Source organism: Odocoileus virginianus, chromosome 29 (genome assembly GCF_023699985.2).
Source record: "Odocoileus virginianus isolate 20LAN1187 ecotype Illinois chromosome 29, Ovbor_1.2, whole genome shotgun sequence".
NCBI lineage: Eukaryota > Metazoa > Chordata > Mammalia > Artiodactyla > Cervidae > Odocoileus > Odocoileus virginianus.
Genome location: NC_069702.1, coordinates 19,044,566 through 19,058,940, shown reverse-complemented (window position 1 = coordinate 19,058,940; position 14,375 = coordinate 19,044,566). Strand labels below are relative to the sequence as shown.

The 14,375-nt window shown below is 40.4% G+C and overlaps 1 protein-coding gene and 1 non-coding gene across 3 annotated transcripts in view; both read right to left on the bottom strand.

The window, feature by feature from the left end:
• TMEM150C (transmembrane protein 150C) overlaps positions 1 to 14,375 on the bottom strand; it is a 108,766-nt gene that overhangs the window by 22,971 nt on the left and 71,420 nt on the right. The gene's annotated exons all lie outside the window — the stretch shown is intronic.
• On the bottom strand, positions 1,662 to 1,802 carry LOC139032072 (U4 spliceosomal RNA). The gene has a single exon (XR_011484621.1). It is a non-coding gene; the product is annotated as a U4 spliceosomal RNA (small nuclear RNA).

The following is a 14,375-nucleotide window of genomic DNA, read 5'->3' as shown; positions in this document are numbered from 1 at the left end:
GTTCTATTTTTACTAGCTTAATTCTCACAAGAAAACCTTATGTTCAAACTATGGAAAAACCAGACTGTATCCTTTGTCTAATGAGAAATGAAAATTTCCCTTTCTTAACCAAAGAGATGCCTTGGGAGGTGATAAGAATAAGTTTATGGATAATTGTTTTGTTAGCTTCTAATGGAACTACTCATAATGTTTACTTTGGTTATGTTTTTTGTTTGTTTTAGAAAATTCCAAGTTCACGGGCAGTTGTAAGAAAGAAAAGAGTGATCCTGTATATCCTTCACTCTATATCCCCGTCCTGTATAACCACAGTACAATATCAACACCAAGATACTGACACTGATACAATGCTTTCACTTTATTCAGATTACACGCACTTTACACGCTCTCCTTTTTGTATATGTGTATTTTGTTGTTCAGTCGCTCAGTCGTGTCTGACTCTTTGTGACCTCATGGACTGCAGCATGCCAGGCTTCCCTGTCCTTCACCATCTTCCGAAGTTTGCTCAAACTCATGTCCATTGAGTCGGTGATGCCATCCAACCATCTTATCTTTTGTCATCCCCTTCTCCTCCTGCCTTCATTCTTTCCCAGCATCAGGGTCTTTTCCAATGAGTCGGCTCTTCACGTCAGGTGGCCAAAGTATTGGAGCTTCCGCTACAGCATCAGTCCTTCCAATGAATATTTAGGGTTGATTTCTTTTATGATTGACTGGTTTGATCTCCTTTCTGTTCAAGGGATGCTCAAGAGTCTTCTCCAGCACCACAGTTCAAAAGCATCAGTTCTTTAGCACTCAGCCTTCTTTATGGCCCAGCTCTCACATCCATACATGACTATGGAAAAACCATAGCTTTGACTAGATGGACCTTTGTCAGCAAAGTGATGTCTCTGCTTTTTAATATGCTGCCAAGGTTTGTCACAGCTTTTCTTCCAAGGAGCATGCGTCTTTTAATTTCTTGGCTGTAGTCACCATCTGCAGTGATTTTGGAGCCCCCCCAAAATAAAGTCTCTCACTGTTTCCACTTTTTCCCAATCTATTTGCCATGAAGTGATAGGACCAGATGCCTTGATCTTAGTTTTTTGAATATTGAGTGTTAAGCCAGCTTTTTCATTATGTGTATTTAATTTACGCAATTTGACATGTGTAGGTTCATATACCACTACAGTCAAGGCACAGGACAGACAGTCCCCGTCACCTCAAAGATACCCAGGGCCGCCCTTCTGTAACCACACCCGCTTCTCTCCTCTCATCCTCCTTAATGATCTCTGGCACTCATTATTCTGCTCTTCAATTCTAGAATTTTATCATTTCAAGAACATTATACAAATGGGACCATGTAGTATGGAACCTTTAGGATTGACTTTTTTTAAACTCAGCATAATTCCCTGGAGACCATCTAAGGTTTGTGTTGATCAATAGTTTGGTACCTTTTATTATTGGGTAGTATTCCATGGTATGGATGGACCAAGTGTGTTTATTCACCCCTTACAAGATATCTGGCTTATTCCAAGTTTTTGGCCATTGCAAATCAAGAAGCTATGAACATTAGTTTACAGGTGTTTGTGCGAACATAATTTTTTATTTCTCTGGAATAAACACCCATAATTGCAATTGCTGGGTCATTTGATAATACATGTCTAGTCTTTTTTTTTTTTTTAACTCAGTTTCCGTAGAGACTGTCAAAAATTGCCACTGCAGACTGTATTTCAAGTCATCATGGTGGGGTATTGGGAAAAGTTTCCAATTAGCAATAATCACACCTTGGATAAACCTCGTTGCCTACAAAACTGCCACTGTGCAAAGCTAAGCGTTTAGTTCTTTCTTAAAAATAACATATTTATTTTAATTTTATTTTTGTTTGTGCTGGGTTTTTTGTTGCTATGCTCAGGCTTTTCTCTAGTTATAGCGAATGAGGGCTACTCTCCGGTTGTGGTGCGGCGGCTTGTCTTGTTTCAGAGCACAGGATCTAGGCACATGGGCTTCAGTAGCTGCAGAACACAGGCTCCAGAGCACGCACTCTGTAGCTGCGGTGCACGGGCTTAGTTGCTCTGCGGCATATGGGATCTTCCCAGACCAGGGATCGAACCTGTGTCCCCTGCATTGGCAGGCAGACTTTTATTCACTGTATTACCAAGGAAGTCCTACGTGTTTAGTTTTTAAGGGCTTGGTCAAACTGTTTCCAGAGCAGCTGTTCCATTTTATATTCTTACCAACAATGTATGATTGATCCAGGGTCTTCATGTCATTATCGGTACTGGTAATACCACTATCTGGTGTTAACCATTAAATAATTGGTGTTAGCCAGTGCTGTCACTATTTTTCATGTTAGCCATTCTGATAGTTACACATGTGATATCTCACTGTAGTTTTAATTTGCATTTCCCTGGTGCTAGTGATGTTGAGTATCTTTTCCTCTGCTTGTTTGCCATCTGTATGCCCTCTTCAGTGAAATGTCTATTCTTTTTACCCATCTTCAATTTGGATTTCTTTTTTTAACAGTTGAGAATAAAAAAAAAAACCAGTTTGAGAGTTCTTCATATATTCTACATACTAATCTTTTGTGGGAGGATGCCTGGTTTGGAAATCTTCAAGCCTGTAGCATCTCCGTTCTCTTAAACAAAGTCTCTTATTAAAGAATTATTTTAAGTTTTTTAATGTATGTATGGTAAAATATACATAACACTAATTTTTTTTTACCATTTTAATCATTATAAGTGTATGATTCAATGGCATTAAGTACCTTAATATTATTATGTAACCATCACCACTATTCATCTCCAGAACTTTTTAAGTATCTTCCTATTGTTATGTAACTCTCACCACTATTCATCGCCACAATTTTTTCATCTTCCCAAACTGGAACTATATACCTATTAAACAATAACCCTCTTTTCTCCTGCCCCAGCCCCTGGTACCCACCATTGTACTTTCTATTTCTATGATTTTTACTAGTCTAGCTACCTCATGTGAGTGGAATCATAGAATATTTGTCCTTTTGTGTCTGGCTTATTTCATTTAGTATAAAGTCCTTAACGTTCATCCCTGATGTGGTGTGTATCAGAGCTTCATTTTTTTTAAGGCTGAATAACACACCATTGGATGTATATATATACACCATATTTTGTTTACCCATTCATCTATCAATGGACACGTGAGTTGTTTCCACTTTTTGGGTACTTTGAATAATGCTGCTATAAAATATATATTACATATAAACAAATTCATGTCCCTGTCTTCAATTCTTTAGGGTATATACCTAGGAATGAAATTGGTCACATGAGAATTCTACGTTTAATTTTTTGAGGACCCCTCGTGACAGCCACACCATTTTACATCCACACCAGTGATAAACAAGAGTTCCAACTTCTCCATATCCCGACCAACTCTGGCTATTTTTTGGTTTCTTGATGGTAGCCATCCTAATGGGTGTGAAGTGGTATCTAACTGTGGGTTTGATTTGCATTTCCCTAATGATTAGTGATATTGAGCATCTTTTCATTGCTTACTGGCCATTTATATCTCTTCTTTGGAGAAATGTCTATTCATGTCTTCTGCACATTACAAATTTTTTTAAAATTGTTGAGTTGTAGGCTGCTGCTGCTAAGCCACTTCAGTTGTGTCCGACTCTGTGTGACCCCATAGACGGCAGCCCAACAGGCTCCTCCATCCCTGGAGTTCTTTATATATTCTAAATATTAATCCTTATCAGATATGACTTATAAAATTTTCTCCCAATATGTGAGTTGTCTTTTCATTTTATTGATAGTGACCTTTGATGCACAGAAGTTTTAAATTTTCATGAAGTCCAGTTTATCTATTTTGTTGTTTTTGTTGCCTGTGGTTTTGGTGTTCCATCCAAGAAACCACTGTCAAATCCCGTGTCATGAGACCTTCTCCTTATGCTTCATTCTAAATGTTTTATAGGTTTATCTCTGCCTTTTCAGATCTTTTCTATATCTTGATTCAATTTCTGTATATGGTGCAAGGCAACCATCTTTTTTTGCATGTAAATATCCAGGACCATGTATTTAAAAGAAAGTCTTTTTCAATTTTGATAAATTCTAACTTACCAAGTTTTCCTTGTGCGGATCATCATTCTGATGTCAAGCCTAAGAACTCCCTGTTTAGCACTTAATAGCGAAGATCTCCTCCTGTAGTTTTTTCTAAAAGATGTACAGTTTTAGGTTGAAATCTGTGATCTGGTTTTGTCTTTTAAACTATAGATCTTTACCATCTTATTCAATTGAATTAGACCCCCAAAACCACTTTTGGACAGGAGTCAGGAAATAGGTGATGAGCTAAATCAGTCTTGTGACCTAGTAATATGTTGTAAAGAAGACTCTTACAATGAAGAACATCTACTTCAGCCATAAGATACCCTACCATCACTAGGTTTTTTGCAATTGACGAGTATGAGCTTAAAGACAACAGTGAGGTGTGTGTAGACAGCAGAAGCTGCCTTACTTCCTTCATCTCCCTAGCCACATTTGAGTTGCCATGGAGGCCAGAAGATCAAAGTAAAAAGCTCTTTTAGGACCAGCTTTGGTTCTGTGGTGGCTCAGATGGTAAAGAATCTGCCTGCAATGCTGGAGATATGGCTTCAGTTGCTGGGTGGGGCAGATCCCCTGGAGAAGGAAATGGCTACCCACTCTAGTACCCTTGCCTGGAGAATTCCACGGACAGAGGAACCTGGCTACTACAGTTCACGGGATCACAAAGAGTAGAATGCAGCTGAGCGACTAACACCTCCTGGTTTTGTTAATCTGCCAATGCCCCATTTCATATATCTTGATCCTTTTACTCCTTTCTCTTTCCCTAGTAAGAGAATAGCTGGGGTAACTGAATAACTATGTAGTTGTTCAGTCACTAAGTCCTGTCTGACTCTTTGTGACCCCGTGGACCGCAGCACATCAGGCTCCTCTGTCCTCCACCATCTCCTGGAGTTTGCTCAAACGCATGTCCGTTGAATTGGTGATTCTATCTAACCATCTCACCCTCTGCCTGCCCCTTCAATCTTTTCCAGCATCAGGATCTTTTCCAGTGAGTTGGCGCTTCACATCAGGTGGCCAAAGTATTGGAGTTTCAGCCTCAGCCTCAGTCCTTCCAATAAATATTCAGGGTTGATTTCCTTTAGGATTATTGGGTTTGATCTCCTTGCAGTCCAAGGAATCCTCAAGAATCTTCTCCAGCATCACAATTTGAAAGCATGAATCCTTCCTTTGTGCTCAGTGTTTCTTTATGGTCCAGTCCTCACATCCTTGACTACATGGACCTTTGTCAGCAAAGTGACGCCTCTGCTTTTTAATTCACTGTCTAGGTTTGTCACACCTTTCCTTACAAGGAGCAAGCGTCTTTAAATTTCATGGCTGCAGTCACTGTCTGCAGTGATTTTGGAGCCCAAGAAAAGAAAATCTGTCACTTTTCCCACTTTTTCCCCTTCTATTTGCCATGAAGTGATGGGACCAGATGCCATGATCTTAGTTTTTTTAATGTTGAGTTTCAAGCCAGCCTTTTCTCTCGCCTCTTTCACCCTCATCAAGAGGTTCTTTAGTTCCTCTTCACTTTCTGCCATTAGAGTGGTATTACCTGCATATCTGAGATTGTTGATATTTCTCCCAGTAATCTTGATTCCAGTTTGTAACTCATCCAGCCCAGGATTTCACCTGATGTCCTCTGCATAGAAGTTAAATAAGCAGGGTGACAACATACAGCCTTGTCGTACTCCTTTCCCGATTTTGAACCAGTGAGTTGTTCCATGTCCAGTTCTAATTGTTGCTTCACAGTCCATGGGGTGCAGAGTCAGACATGACTGAGTGACTAAGCACAAGATACCCACAAACAGGTTTCTCAGGAGGCAGGTAAGGTGGTCTGGTATTCCCATTTCTTTTAAGAATTTTCCACAGTTTGTTGTAATTCACACAGTCAAAGGCTCTAGCATAGTCAGTGAAGCAGAAATAGCCATTTTTCTGGAACGCCCTTCCTTTCTCCATGAGCCAATGAATGTTGGCAATTTGATCTCTGGTTCCTCTGCCTTTTTGAAACCAGCTTGCACATCTGGAAGTTCTCAGTTCACATACTGTGAAGCCTAGCTTGAAGGACTTTGAGCGTAACCTTACTAACAAGTGAAATTAGCACAACTGTTTGGTAGTTTGAACATGCTTTGGCATTGCCCTTTTTTCAGACTGGAATGAAATTGACTTTTTCCAGTCTTGTGGCCACTGCTAAGTTTTCCAAATTTGCTGACATATTGAGTGCAGCACTTTAACAGGATCGTCTTTTAGGATTTGAAATAGCTCAGGTGGAATTCCATCACCTCCACTAGCTATGTTTGTAGTAATGCTTCCTAAGGCCCTCTTGCCCTCACACTCTAGGATGTCTGGCTCTAGGTGAGTGACCACACCACTGTGGTCATCCACGTCATTAAGACCTTTTTTGTTTAGTTCTTCTGTGTATTCTTGCCACTTCTCAATCTCTTCTGCTTCTGATAGGTCCTTACTGTTGCTGTCCTTTGTCATGCCCATTCTTGCAAGAAATGTTCTCTTGATAACTCCAATTTTCTTGAAGAGATATCTAGTCTCTCCCATTCTATATTTTCCTTCTATTTCTTTTCATTGTTCATTTAAGAAGGCCTTCTTACCTCTCCTTGCTATTCTTTGGGAACTCTGCATCCAGATGGATATATCTTTCCTTTTGTCCTTTGCCTTTCACTTCTCTTCTTTCCTCAGCTATTTGGAAAGCCTCCTGAGACAATGATTTTGCCTTCTTGCATTTCTTTTTCTTTGGGATGGTCTTGGTCACTGTCTCCTGTACAGTGTCACAAACCTCCTGTCGTAACAGGAGGTAACTGTTACCTATGGTGCCTGTCACTAGTCCTTCAGGCACTCTATCTGTGAGATCTAATCCCTTGAATCTATTTGTCACCTCCACTCTATAACCATAAGGGACTGTGCTATATACACCCAAAGAATGGGACTCTGTTATATAACTTTTCCTGTCCAAAATAACCTGTCTTTCCTTAGCCCGTACCTAGCTGATAATGTGACCGAAAGAACCTGCAATAGAAAAAACATTCTCTATTCTTTCTGTGCTGGAAGAGGATTCCTGGAGGTGCCCAGAGATAAGGATTTGATTTCTTTAAAAATATATTTCTTTATTTATTTGGCTGCACCAGGTCTTAGTTGCAGCACGTGGGATCTTTAGTTGTGGCATGTGGGATCTAGTTCCCTGACCAGGGATGGAACCCGGGCCCCCTGCACTGGGAGCGCAGTCTTAGCCATTGGACCACCAGGGAAGTTCCTGGTTTGGTTATATAAGCTGTTCTGACTTGATAAGTTCAGACATTGACTGCAAGTACCTCTAAAAGAAAAAAAATGAATTCAGTTCAGTTCATTTCAGTCGCTCAGTCGTGTCTGACTCTTTGTGACTCCATGGACTGCAGCACGCCAGGCCTCCCTGTCCATCACCAACTCCCGGAGTCCACCCAAACTCATGTCCATTGAGTCAGTGATGCCATCCAACCATCTCATCCTCTGTCATCCCCTTCTCCTCCTGCCTTCAATCTTTCCCAACATCAGGGTCTTTTCAAATGAGTCAGTTCTTCGCATCAGGTGGCCAAAGTATTTGGAGTTTCAGCTTCAACATCAGTCCTTCCAATGAACACTCAGGATCGATCTCCTTTAGGATGAACTGGTTGGACCTCCTTGCAGTCCAAGGGACTCTCAAGAGTCTTCTCCAACACCACAGTTCAAAAGCATCAATTCTTTGGTCTATTCAGTTAACTCTCTTCACTGCCTCAGTGTTACCTGAGAGGTGGTTCTCTTTATCTCATCCTTCCTGACACCATTAAAATACACTGGTCCAATGCTTCCAGTCACACTAGCAAGTGTCACACAAAGTTTACTTATATTTCCTAATAAGGACAAGTTCCACTCTTTCCCTGAGTTGTATCAATGTGGTACCTACCAGCTAGGAGGCCACATTTTTCTTTGCCTTCTTAAAGATAAGAGGGGAAGAAGAAAGGACTATGCTATATTCCTAAGATAGCTTTATCTTTGCATTCTTAATTATGCTTCTATTTAATGTAATATTTACTCCATTGATATTAATCTTCCAATAATATCTCACAGGAAAAAACAGGATAATTGCTCCTGTATCCTAAATAGTAAACTATATCTGGAACAATGTCACCCAATACATTTCTGAAAAAAGGAAGAAAAGAGCCAGAATTGCATAAACCTTCTCAAAAGGGTTCTGGCATTTAGACTCGGTTGGGAAGATTCTCCTCCAAATGGTGTCATTTATCCAAATGATTTGCAAAGCTGTTACCCAGACAGTCAAATCCTTCTCGTGTGCCAGTACTGCTAATCCTCTGGACATTTCTATTGGGTGTTTGTTTCTTTCAGTAAATAGCAATCCCTCAAGTCTGAGGCTTCCCCGGTGGCTCAGGCAGTAAAGAATCTGCCTGCAACGTGGGAGACCCAGGTTTGATCCTTGGGTTGGGAAGATCCCAGGAGAAGGGGATGGCTACCCACTCCAGTATTCTTGCCTGGTGAATTCCATGGACAAAGGAGCCTGGTGGGCTGCAGCCAGAGGGGTTGCAAAGATTCAGACACGACTGAGCGACTAGCACATAAGTCTAAGCAGTCTTCACTGTCTTTCACGGAATCTCTGATAGGGACCATCAAACACCTGGAGTCAGAGGCTGAACACTTCAATCTGCTCCCTGATTCCCTGAAGCTTTCCTTCTTCCTCAGAGGAAAAAATGAACTCTGTCAAAGGTCTGCAGTGGCTCTGCCATTGTCACTTTTATTACCCTGTAAATCTTCTAGCTCTTTAAAAAATCTTTTGGCTGTGCCATGGCATGCAGGATACAGGATCTTAGTCCTCTGCATATGTGCTCAGTCATGTCCAACTCTGCGCCCCAGTGGACTGTAGCCTGCCAGGCTCCTCTGTCCGTGGGATTTTTCCAGGCAAGAAAACTGGAGTGGGTTGCCATTTCCTCCTCCAGGGGATCTTCCCCACCCACGGATTGAATCCATGTCTCCTGAGTTTCCTGAATTGGCAGGCAGATTCTTTACTGTGGAGCCACCTGAGAGGCCCGCTTAATTCCCTGAAAGTGAAGTGAAAGTGAAAGTGAAAGCCACTCAGTTGTGTCTGACTCTTCGCAACCCTGTGGATTGGAGCCTATCGGGCTCCTCCATCCATAGGATTCTCCAGGCAAGAATACTGGAGTGGGTTACCATTTCCTTCTCCAGGGGATCTTCCCGACCCAGGGATCGAGCCCGAGTCTGATCAGGAATCAAACCCTTTCCCCCTGCATTGGCAGCACAGAGTCTTAATCCCTGGACCTCTGTGGAAGTCCTAAGTCTTCTAGCTTTAATGCTCAAGAACACATCTGGTCATCTGAAAATTTACAGTCTCATGGAAACAAACAAAGTGTTACCTTAAGCCCAAACTAGCTTGGCACCCAAGCCTCCAACTACGTGAACATGATCTGAAGAGGGGGTCTTGATAATGGTCATATATTCATATTTTTCATCATCAAATTCCAAACAGATGGCTCACACAGTATTATCTAATGAAGCTTCTCAAGTCAAAGAATATAGTGTACTGTTACTATGATAACCCTTGAATTCAAGTCTTCTGCTCTTTCAAGTGGTGATAAAACTCCTCCAAGCCATGAATGGGAAAAAGTAAAGCCCACTGGATCATCTTCATTTATGGATTTTATAATTTTACTTAATGAGAAACTACTTATGACAGTAAAATGTCTCAAAAGTTAAGATAATATCTTCTGGAGCTGGAAACAACTTTCTTGTTATGAATTAGAAGGATTTTATAAAATGGAGATTAGTGGAGAGATGCTGCTATAATTCATGGATTCAGGAGCCAGATTACCAGGGCTTGGAATCCCAGCTCTGCCACTTATTACAGTGGTTGTGTGACTTCAGTTGTTCAGTCCCCTGTGTCCCAGTTTCTTCATCAGTAAAGTGGGTACAATAATGGTACCCACTCCATCAGGTTTTTATGAGGATTGAAAATACGTCTAAGCCTCTGATAGCAGTGCCTAGCATTTGATGTCTTTTCAATGTCTTAACTACATGCAAGTGATGTTTGGGATCTTCAGTTATCTTTTTTTTTTTTTTAAATTTTGTAATTTATCGGGAAGTAAGCTCTCTGCCAAAGCAATTTTTCATTCTACTCTTAGGGCCAGCTGGCATGAAGCAAGAAAGATGAACAAGTCATCACTAATGAACAGGATTGTCCCAGTGTCTATGAACCAAGCGCATCCTTGATTTTTTTTTTAACCTTCAGGGAATCTTGAGTTATTTTTCACATGTGTCATAGACAAATGTGGGGGGTTTGTGTTATTTTGTAATTCATTTATAATTTTAAATTGTAATGACAAGGACTATTTGTTTTGTTTTGTCCTTAAAATGTTTACAGAGTCTCAGATATAAGCCAGCATAGAGAGACATCTGCAAAACAACAAACTCAATATGCTGGTGGTTAAAATTCTGCTTTCAGTATTCTAAATCTGGGAAAGCATGATAGCTTGAGTGACCTGGTGTCACCCTAAAAATACATGACTTCCTCTAATCATAGAGATATAAACAATACTACTCAGGCTATGAGGTCAATTTCCAAAATAATTTTCCTGAGCACTGGAAAGGAACAATATATTAGTTAAAAAGGGAAATCTGTGAAATATTACCATCTCTAAAAGAATAGGATAATTTCGACATATAACCAATGGTGATTGGTTTTTTCCCCAATGTACTCTTGATTTCTAAAATCAATCACTTTGGGACTACCCTGGTGGTCCAGTGGGTAAGATTCCAAGATCCCAATGCGGGGGGCCCGGGTTTGTCACCTGGTTGGGGGACTAGATCTTGCAAGCTGTGACTACGACTCTGCATGCCACAGTGAAGATCCCACAAGCTGCAATGAAGACCCAGTGCAGCCTAGATAAATATTAACAAAGAAATATTTTAAAATATAGTCAATCACTTTCATTCAATTGACAGATGACTTATAGGAATCCTTTCATGTCTGTGGCCCAAATGATTCTTTTTCTCAGAAATAGATGGAACATACTGACCTCACATCATTCACAGGATAACCCCAGAAGGAAGTCTCTTCTTCCAGTATTTCAGTTAAACAATATCCTCTTGGATTTTCTATGCCAAGATCCTCCTCAGAGTCCATTTATATCTTCAATAATATTAAAAATATTCCCCATGTGTGACAGATACAATTGCCAACCCAATAGTCATTTCTCTGCTTTGTTGTAGCTAACAGAATCTAGTTCTACTCAGGACAGCAATGTGTTCAACCCAAGGGTATAAGTCATGACCAGTCTAAGCCCATCATAGATATCTCATTTTCCTTAGACAAATATATTTCTAGATTCTCTTGCACCTAGCCAATGAGATGCAAATGGGAAGAATTTGCATCTCTGGTAATGGAAAGTCTCTTTTCTGCCCACTCTCCTCCTTTCCCACTTGGGATGCTGTTGTGAAAGTATGATACCTAGTGCTATGGCATCCATCATGTAACCATGAGACCACAAATACAAGGAGCCAAAGCCAACATACTGAGGATGGCAGAGTAGCAGATGGAAGGAACAGACTCCTTGATAGTATCATTGAGACACTGCACTAAATTCTAGCCATTTCCAGCTTCCAAATTTTTTGTAATGTGAACCAATGAAGTCTCTATTGTTTTATTCCTGTAGGTTAGTATTGCATCAAAATCTACCCTCCCTTCTTTCATTATAGCTAGGCAAGTAGCCAAGACATGGAAACAACCTATATGTCCATTGACAGACAAATGGATAAAGATGTGGTACACAGATATCATGGAATATTACTCAGCCATAAAAAGAATGAACTAATGCCACTTGTAGCCATACAGATGGACCCAGAGATTACCATACTAAGTGAAGTAAGCCAAAGACAAATATCATAGGATATCACTTATATGTGGAATCTAAAAGAAGAGATGCAAATGAACTTATTTACAAAACATAAAGAGACTCACAGACATAGAAAACAAACTTACGGTCATCAAAGGGGGAAGGGGGAGGGATGAATTAGGAGACTGGGGTTAACACATACATGCTACTATATGTAAGACAGATAAATTACAAGGTCCTACTGTATAGCACAAGAAACTATATTCAATATTTTGTAATAAATGAATCACTTTCAGGTGCTGTACATCTGAAATTAACATGACATTGTAAATCGCTATACTTCAATGGAAATAAAATAAGATAATTAGATAAAACTGTTTAGAAAAAAAGAACAGACACAAGAAAAACGTCTTCCAAAATTTGGTCTGTGCCAAGAAAGTCCCTTGATTCTTTAAAAGAGAAAAAGAAAACAAAACAATCATCTGCTATGTCTGACTTGGAAGGCAGGCCACATTCCTATGGAGCCCAGGAGAAATGATCGAAAAGTGCCTGTATTTAGCATGAATTGGTTGTTCTTTGTTGTTTTTACCAAGGTCTTATAAGAAAGAGACAGGACCAGTGCAGAGTAGACTGATTTGCAAAGAGAGATGCAAAAGAAGAGGAGTAGAAATCTGGGGCCTTGACACATATTGTTGAAGCCTGGCTTGGGAAATTTTGAGCATTACTTTACTAGCGTGTGAAATGAGTGCAACTGGGCGGTAGTTTGAGCATTCTTTGGCATTGCCTTTCTTTGGGATTGGAATGAAAACTGACCTTTTCCAGTCCTGTGGCCACTGCTGAGTTTTCCAAATTTGCTGGCATATTGAGTGCAGCACTTTCACAGCATCATCTTTTAGGATTTGAAATAGCTCAACTGAAATTCCATCACCTGCACTAGCTTTGTTCATAGTGATGCTTCCTAAGGCCCACTTGACTTCACATTCCAGGATGTCTGGCTCTAGGTGAGCGATCACACCATCATGATTATCTGGGTCATGAAGATCTTTTTTGTGCAGTTCTTCTATGTATTCTTGCCACCTCTTTTTAATATCTTCTGCTTCTGTTAGGTCCATACCATTTCTGTCCTTTATTGTGCCCATCTTTGCATGAAATGTTCCCTTGGTATCTCTAATTTTCTTGAAGCGATCTCTAGTCTTTCCCATTCCATTGTTTTCCTCTATTTCTTTGCACTGATCACTGAGGAAGGCTTTCTTATCTCTCCTTGCTATTCTTTGGAACTCTGCATTCAGATGGGAATATCATTCCTTTTCTCCTTTGCCTTTCACATCCCTTCTTTTCACAGCTATTTGTAAGGCCCCCTCAGACAGCCATTTTGTTTTTTTGCATTTCTTTTCCATAGGGATGGTCTTTTTTTGGGGGGGGGGGATGGTCTTGATCCCTGTCTCCTGTACAATGTCATGAACCTCCATCCATAGTTCATCAGGCACTCTGTCTATCAGATCTAGTCCCTTAAATCTATTTCTCACTTCCACTGTATAATCGTAAGGGATTTGATTTAGGTCATACCTGAATGGTCTAGTGGTTTTCCGTACTTTCTTCAATTTAAGTCTGAATTTGGCAATAAGGAATTCATGATCTGAGCCACAGTCAGCTCCCGGTCTTGTTTTGCTGACTGTATAGAGCTTCTCCATCTTTGGCTGCGAAGAATATAATCAACCTGTTTTCGGTGTTTGCTATGACCAGTGAGTTCTCTTGGCAAAACTCTATTAGCCTTTGCCCTGCTTCATTCTGTATTTCAAGGTCAAATTTGCCTGTTACTCCAGGTGTTTCCTGACTTCCTACTTTTGCATTCCAGTCCCCTATAATGAAAAGGACATCTTCTGGGGGGAGTTCGTTTTAGAAAGTCTTGTAGGTCGTCATAGAACCATTCAACTTCAGCTTCTTCAGCGTTACTGGTCGGGGCATAGACTTGGATTACCATGAAATTGAATGGTTTGCTTTGGAAACAAACAGAGATCATTCTGTCATTTTTGAGATTGCATCCAAGTACTGCATTTCAGACTCTTCTGTTGACTATGATGGCTACTTCATTTCTTCTAAGGGATTCTTGCTCACAGTAGTAGATATAATGGTCATCTGAGTTAAATTCACTCATTCCAGTCCATTTTAGTTCACTGACAGTGGCCACAGGACTGGAAAAGGTCAGTTTTCATTCCAACCCCAAAGAAAAGCAATGCCAAAGAATGCTCAAACTACCACACAATTGTACTTATCTCAGACACTAGCAAAGTAATGCTCAAAATCCTCCAAGCCAGGCTTCAGCAATACATGAACCATGAACTTCCAGATGTTCAAGCTGGTTTTAGAAAAGGCAGAGGAACCAGAGATCAAATTTCCAACATCCACTGGATCATCGAAAAAGCAAGAATTCCAGAAAAACATCTACTTCTGCTTTATTGAC